The 8,480-nt window shown below is 42.8% G+C and overlaps 1 long non-coding RNA gene across 3 annotated transcripts in view; it reads right to left on the reverse strand.

Annotated features, from left to right (window-relative positions):
- LOC308072038 overlaps positions 1-8,480 on the reverse strand; it is a 38,916-nt gene that overhangs the window by 15,834 nt on the left and 14,602 nt on the right. Inside the window, exon 1 of one of the 3 annotated variants that reach the window (XR_013931468.1) lies at positions 919-8,179. The exons of the other annotated variants lie outside the window; for them this stretch is intronic. This is a non-coding gene — a long non-coding RNA (uncharacterized lncRNA). Of the gene's footprint in view, positions 1-918; positions 8,180-8,480 lie in introns of those variants that run through there. 3 annotated transcript variants of the gene reach the window in all.

Here is an 8,480-nt window from a genome sequence, read left to right on the forward strand (position 1 = left end):
ATGCAATCATGATACCATAACTGGCTTGTAAATATTGAAAACATCTCAATTTTGGTTCCACCTCTGATGAAACAGCTTTTTCCTGTCTCCTTAGCGGGAGTGCTAGCACTTACAGCGATCCACTGCTGCTCCAGCACTGGTGATAACATTTAGCATATATGAACTTGTATATTCAGGATATATACAAGTATATCCTGGCACAATACTTCCAGTGCTAGAAAAACATTAGCTCACTAAATCTTCCAGTATTTGTGTAGTAAGAGCAATCATTAGAATTGTCTTCACTTTATGGACAGGAATAAGGGAGAATGGAGAGTTCAAGTGACCTAACCATAGGAAATTAGTAGCAAAGTTAGGATGGTGGTATTGATTTCTGCATATTCTCTAAAGACTCCTGAAATTTTATTCCCTGTTCACTTTGCTGAATAGCCTTGGGCTTTCTTTTATAACACTGTTGTGGACTTGGATCCAATAGGTAGTGGGGTTTCAAATTTCTGGCATTGATTTTTTTTTTTTTTTTTTTCCAAAACTTTGACACTAACTGTGAGGCACTGGAAAATTTTTAATGCTGTTGAGTTTCCATGTCTTACTTTGCGAACTCTTGAATGCAATAGTGAAATCCATACCAGAAGGAGTTATATGTCTTTGCACATTGGTGTTCGTGAAGCACACCACTGCCTGGTGGAGCAATGGGAGAATCTGGTCAGTGGCCGCTTCCCCCTTGAGTCACACAGGATGCGTGCTGCCCCAGCAGTGCTAACAGCAGGGGCAGGAGGAGTACACTCCTCCTAGGTGCTGGCAAAGCTACCCCTGCACACCTAACCTCTTGGATGGGAGGGCTAAGGACAAACCAGCCTCGCATTCATCCATGGCTCTACCCACAAGCCAAAGAACTTTCATAATCTCTTGCATTTTTACCTGATTCCTTGCAATAGCTGTGGTGGTGGAGTGATGCCCTGAGTTGCAGAGCAATTGCACGCCCTGTTGTTTTTTGAGATTTCTTCCCTCCTTCCGTGCACGACCATGGCTTGGTATCATACATTTCCTTGGGAGGTGGCTTTTTAGCAGGTGCCAAACTCAAAGAAAACGCTGGATTGGATTTTTTGTGTTGTCACTCATGTGACAGCAGTCATTGGCATGCAACTGTGCATCTCCCTTATTTAGATCACAGTCACCCTGGGTAGATGACTCCTTGCATCCTGGCACAACTGCAAACTGCACTAAAAAAAAATACTTAAAAGTGTGGGGACACTTCCAAATCAATACGACCTTTTCCAACTACACATCTTGATGTCTTCTGTGAAACATGAACTTTTAAAGTTAGATTGACACTCCAAGGTCGTTTGTATTTTGCATCAAGGCCTATGCAATGATTCACTTTTTACTCCATTTGCCACCGATAAGAATGGATCATCTTTAGAATTTTATTTCCACTGCGGAGTTTTCCAGGAGCTGGTGGTTGGGTGATTAATTTTATTGGGACAATAAATTATAAAGGAAGGCCTATGTCATTCTTCTTCAATAATGCTTCTTCCTGAGATGACAGCATAATAAATTACAGGCATACAACAAGTTCCTAAATGCGATCAGTTGACTTGTTGTGCTGGGTGGATGGAATAAGAGCAGTGCCGATGGGTTCGGTCACTGAAGTCACGTAGAAGCTTTGCCACTGCTTCAAGTCAGTGTTGGGTGATCGACTTTTGATAGGCAGTTGAGCCTAAAAGCTCACACTGAAAACAGTTGTTTTTTTTTTTTTACAAGGTCAGCTAGTCTGTGTTTTGCTGACAAAGGTCTCTCCTAATGTATCATATTTTTAAAAGCCAGGTTTGCCTTGCTGGATTGAGCCATTAGTCTCAAGACTTTCATCTTGACTTGAATCAGTGATCAATGTCTGAGGCTTCAAAGCAAAAAAAGGAAAAAGGAAAAAAACAATTAAGGATAACACAAGAAGTCCCAAATGTCTGCTACTTACATAATTATACATATAAATATATATATAGGGACAGGAAATGTGTGTTCTGACCCCCTTAATTTTCAGCTTCCATCTTGAAGATTTGCTTATCCTTCCACTCATGTGCAAAAGGCAGATATTCTTGAATAACAGAATTACCTAGCCCCTTTTGTGGCCTTCCAGTGCCCTGTCCCCAGGCAGCAACGTATCGATTGTGAGTTCCATCAGGGATGCAATGCAGGCTGTAAACTGCTATGGCTTGGGAGCTGCTTCACAAATGCAAATGCTTTGAGAAGAGCGAGCAGGAGCTGGAATCAGTAATCACACGAGCTGTCCCACTGCACTTGTCCCCTGTCATGAGTTAATTCATGGATATTAAATCCAGCCGGGGCTGAACTCTTGCTTACATTGTACCATCTAACCTGGTAACTCCTGCATCGGACCAATCAATCTGTGACTGAACATGTATTTTTTAGAAACACCATTAATCCTGATTTAATCATTTCACATCATGGAGAATTCTGGGGGAAAAAAAGAAAAAAGAAAAAAAAATGGCGCCTGGGAAAGCCATACACCTGATTTTTCTAAATGTAACCAGGAGATAATTAGTCTGCCCAAGGTGATGCTAGGAGCTGCTAGCTACGGACAGGGAGCAGAACCGGGTGAGCAAGCTCCCAGCCCATGCTGTCATTGTAAGATATCCTTCCCCTCCAACACCCATAGGATGTTCTCAATCAAAGTGAAATACACAATTTGTCTTTCTAAACGCGTGGGGTGTGAGTTTCATTAAGTGCCCCTGTACCTGATGCTCCTCTGCGCAGTCTCTTCCTGGTTTAGACTGCATTCTAAGGTGAAAAGATGCTCCTCAGAAAACCCACAGCCTATGTCTGTCTAGGGTTCAGAAACTCTTAACTATTTTTTATTCTCCTCTGTATGGCTGAACAATTAAAAAGCTGAGCTGCAGCCTTCTGTAACAGGAGGCATTCTGGAGCTGCGGAGGCAGGGGACATGGCTGCTGGCTTCTGGCATGACCCCCTATCTGGTACTATTCAAACTTTCGACACAATTCACCAACATAAGGTGCGTTGAATGCAGGACAGCTACCAATCAGAAAAACCAGAAGTCTCTTGGTGCTCTTGCTCTTACTCAGGCAAATTTCCACTGATTCTTATGCCAAGGCACTATAACTTCGCTCGTCAGCTCTGCTTTTTAAACAGACATGTAAACACATGCACGCACACTCCTCTCTGTCCTTTAGTGACCATAATGTGTTCTTAGGAATTTGGACCACATGTTTTGAAGACAAAATCTGCTTAGTGGCCCAGATATTTATAAAGCTGCTAGCAAATATATAGAGAGATGGCCTGACAGTTGTGCAGATGCGGTGGGAGGAATTGTTACAGGCATGAGAATCGTTCGTGGCTGACACGTTCCCCTGCTTACTCGACCCACTCGCAGTGCGCCCTTTGTAGGGCATTTGCTGTTGTGTGTTCTGTTTTTCTGGCAGTGTCCTAGAGAATCCTGCTTTAAGAGTGTTGTCCTTGGGGAGGGATTGAGTTCTGTTCACTTGGGGTTCGTGGGGGCTGGATGCATTTATTCTAAAGTCCAAGTTGAAGGTGACAAGGGTTACATAGGGAAGGTCTTTGATACCAAAGGCAGTAAGAAAAGGGGAAGGAAAGTAAGAAGGTGGTATCAAAGTCTTTATATATTTATTATAATCCTAGCTTGAGAATCACAGAGCTGGAGCCTTCCCTAATCCCTGTTGGTTGAGGTTTCTTTGGCAGAGCTACAGAAACAGCTAATATGTTACAGTTCTGGGCACTTAGTTTCTCAGAGATCTGGGCAATTTTGTTGTCTAAAGGTAGGTACAGTATTTTACTACTGAATGATTCTGCAAGGAAAAAAATAACTAAAAACTAACTTAACTTGGGATTTTTCTAATTTAATTGTTCATCAAATGTCTTTCTCCAAAGCACCAGCTCAGGGATTCATTACCCAGTTAAACTTCAAAACTTTTTCACAGTCATGGGTTTGAAGCTAGACTAGCCCACCATCTTGTATATACACACAAGGTTCTTCAATACTTTTTTCACCTCACTGTTCACCACATTGAAACGAGTGTTTCTTTATGCCAACTTTGTCTTCAGGTCCATAATCCTGGCATAGCTTCTTAACAATCTTTGAGTGTTCACTGCAGAGAAACTTATTCTGAGTCATTCTTCCTATTTGTTTGCTTCTTTATAGTTAAATATTAGGTTAAATCAGGAGAGAAAAACCTTTTCCTTACTGTAAGTTGAATGGGCTTTAATGATAAATAAATTTAAACTCACGCAATTCTTTCAACATACTGGGGTGAGTACTCATGTGGGCAAGGGACTGTGAGCCAAAAGCTTCCTTTGCCTGGATTAAGTGATAGGAATACAGTGATGACTATTCAAAAAGGTAACATTCCTAAAAGTGAGCCAGTGTGCAGAGTCCATATATTCCTATAAAAGAACACTAAATCAGTCACATCATGTTCTAGAGAATTTTTTTTTCAGAGACAGCTTCCAGAAAGAACAAAAAAATAAAATAAAATAATCTCACTGTATTTCTGTGATCACAGTTTTCTTTATAAGAAAGCAATTTATTGTATTGTAGATCTGGCCACAAAACGGCAGTGAAAACCTGTGCTTAGAGGAACCCAGCTTTCTAAAGGGCTATGGCTTTGTGACAACAGGACATTCTTTGGCTATAGCCTGCTAGGGAGGGATGGGATCCACCTGTCCAGAAGAGGCAAGGCAACCCTTGGCAGCAGGCTGGCCAGCTGGGTGAGGCGGGCTTCAAACTGCAGGACTCGGGGGCAGGGGTGCAAGGTGGCAATGCTCACACCACCACATCCAACTGGGGAATAAGCCGGGCCAACCAGAGCAGCGATACATGTTCCTTAGCTGCCTCCCAAGGTGAGTACCAGAAGGCCAGCCACCTCGGGGGTGCAGGTGGCTGTGGTGCATCCTCTTGCACCCCTCCTGGGAAACCTGCGTGCTCGATTGCCCCCTGAAATGCCCGTACACGGATGTGTGCAGTGTGGGGAATAAACAGCAAGAATTAGAGATCTGTGTGCAGCCGCAGGGCTGTGACCTCATTGCAGTTACAGAGACATGGCGGGACAGCTCGCATGACTGAGATGTTGTCATGGATGGCTACACACTTTTTAGGAAAGACAAGCCAGCAAGGAGAGGTGGTGGAGTTACTCTTTACACGAGGGAGCAATCGGGATATACCAAGCTCTCCATTGAGGAGGATGAAGGGCAAGCTGAGAGCTTATGGGTAAAGATTAAGGGGCAGGCCAACATGGGGAACATTGTTGTGGGTGTTCACTACACGCCACCTGATCAGGAAGAGGAAGGTCAGTGACAAGACAGGTGTTTGCAAGAGAAAACGCTATTTGGAAAAGTTGCACGTTACTTGAGTAAATCCTCCATCAGGAGGCCAGGCTGCTAAGCTACTGGAAAAGTAGCGGAGTCAGCAATACAAAAGCTTTTGGGAAGTTAAGTGTGATAAGACAGATTATTTGACATTGAAGCCAGTAGATCAATAGGTCCCTGTACCTCTCCCCCAAATAAATATTCCTTTGATGAAAAAATACCATGTAAGTGATGAGAAACTGCTTACCACTCTGGCTAGGATGAGATACTTTGGGGTTTTATATGTTTTCTGTGCGAAGGGCTCTAAGCAGGTGAAAAGATGTGTGGCACCACATTAACATGAAATAGTAATGGCAGCTGCAGAGATGGAAAAGGGATGCTAGAGCATCTTGATGAAGGATACCAAAAGCCAAACGTGGTGCTGTTTACCACGCTGACTTGTGCTGCTCATGTTGATCACAGCGTGGACCATGAGCCAGCCTTGAGCCATAGGACACATCAGGTCTGTTGTCACCCCATGTTCTCCATGGGAAGATGCAGATCCTCTGTTTGCCCAGGCTCTTCCCCCAGCCTGTCTTTGGGTGCCCTACAGCACTTAAAACACCCCTGCACCTCTGCTGGTGTGCGTGCTTTGGAGGTGTGCTGCAAGCAGGGAGTCTGGCTGGCCGCCCCCGTCACGCAGGTTTGTGTCCCTTCCTCTCCCATGTACTGGAGCAGACCTGAATCACTGGGGCATTACGGCTCACATCCAGAAACTAAGGGCAGGGAAACATGGAGTTTTATTCATGTTTGGAGGAGTTAGCATTTTTTTTAATCTGTTGTTCAGCCATTCAATGAACATTCGTAAAGCCCATACTCTCCGCATTATTTACTATTACTTTTAATTAATTATAGTAACCCTTGTTACTTTGTCATATGGGAAGTAAACAAATGCTTTGACTAACTAAATACATCAGGTTGGAGAAGGTTTTAATTTCATTAATCACACAGTCCGCTCATTGCTGTTTATATGCCGTGGAGCAGTAGAAATGGCTGTTAAGCAACGAGACCGCAAACATGCTTTTTCCTTCAAGATTGCTAAAAAGGGTGTTCTGTCCGTGTCTTGTAATGTGTAACGACAGGTGTACTTTTTCTTGGGTTTTTGTCTTAGAGTTTAATACCATTAATATCCAGTATATCATCTGTTGGGGACACATACCTTATATTACCAGGAGAATGGGTTATGTGATTTATAGAGGCAAATTGCAAGTTTGCAGTGAAATGGGAATTCTGTGAGTACTGCAGTAAATCCTGTTCAGGTCTACCAAGGTTGAAGAGGACAGAAATATCAGAATTTGAGACTGAATTAATCAATGCATGCACAGAAAAAAGGGGAAAAACTCTCAACTTTAAAAGTACTTTTCTAGCAAATGCCAAAAAGCACTGTAAAAACCCTAAACCTATGTGTTTTGCTCCTATGGGCTGTAAAATTAATGTGGAATTTTGAAATCTGGTATAGCAAAAGAGTGGAAAAAATCCAATGCAATTTATTTGAGAACCATATTTTGTAACTTTAAAAGACGGGACAATTAAATTACAATAGTCAGATTTAAGAAATATATGTAGTGCTCAAAAATCTTCAGGCTGGCATCAATGTATATAAACTCTGTTAGGCCAACTGCTCTGCAGTGTAAGTGACAGTAATTACTCTGAAATCGGTGACCCAAACTGACAGTTTGGACACGCTGCAGGTGTCTGCCTGTACTCATTTTTCATAGGATAGGTACAGAATAGGCAAGAGTGAGGCTAGCTTCCCATGCAGGGCAATTGCTTCTCCACCCCGATCAAAAGGGATTACTCCCAGATCAGAGTTGAAAGAGGTGATTAACCTGAGTCCATTGTTCAGGCCTGGGTCTTTGTGTTGTGGTCAGCAGTTCATAAAAAAACTGAGTGGGAAGCACCACCACCTCTTTTCCTCTTGGCTGCCAGGTAGTAACTACTTTCAGCCGCTACTCACCTGGTCTAGACTCATGCAATAGCCTGGAGGTAAAAGATACGTAACCACTAATGAATCTTTTGCATTGCCACTTCTTCACCTAAACTATACTTTTAAAGGTTATTTTCTCAAAGTTACACAGTATTCTTTGAAGAAGAAAGTTTCTGCTTTTCACAGGCATCATTCTTTATGTCCTCTGTTGGAAAACTGCAGGTGCATTATATCACTGCTATGGGTGTTATTTATTATTATCTCTATTGGGAAATCAATTGGTGCTGCAGAGGATAACAACAAACACTTAGAGCAAAGAAGAGATGATATTCTCCTGTTGTGATATTGATGACACTGATAGATGGTAAATAGACAGTCAGAGAAAACCCTACTGTTAGCCTGGCAGGATTGACCTTAAACAGCTGTGTGGGCCTATATATATGTTCTGATTTCAGCCTGACACCAAAACAAAAGCAATGGGTGCAGTACACATGTAGGCTAAGTGCCAGCATTAAAATTGCATTTGCATCACTTTTGTTTGTTTTTAGAAAAACGCTCTTGGGTCTGTTTGCTTGGGTAGTGAAGCAAGAATTTCATTGTTTTTAATATGAGGCTCTGCAGCCTGAAGTGGGATAGCAGCCACTAGTCCTTTATTATTCTTGCAGTCAAAAAACAATCCTGAAATATATCAAACTGCCTGACCTCTCCTGGCTCTGGAAACCTCAGCCACCTTGTCTACTGCGTATCCCATGATCGAAAGCACATGCCAAGGGTCCACTGCACACATGGTCCCTGGTTTGGCCTTTAAGTTTGTCCTTTTTGTAGCTTTCAGTGCTGGTGGCAGTGATCTCTCAGAGGATTCATGTGAAATTCTCTTAGAAAATTCATGTGAAGTCCTACGGAGGTCACAATAACATGACAGACTCTCCTCGCCAGGCACTGTACAAACGCATCACGAGCAACAATACCTGCCTGGGATGAAGCACAAACCCATCTGTGGCAAGCAGGAATCCCCTGGCATTTTCTGTAATAAGGATTCAATGCCCTCATTTACTTCCAGCTTAGGTAATGGCATTGCCTAGTCACATTTGCCAGTGGTATCACCAGGATGCAGCATTCTGTATTCACTGCTTTGGCTGTTGCTAACAAACTCTTC

Source organism: Falco punctatus (genome assembly GCF_963210335.1).
Source record: "Falco punctatus genome assembly, chromosome: 12".
NCBI lineage: Eukaryota > Metazoa > Chordata > Aves > Falconiformes > Falconidae > Falco > Falco punctatus.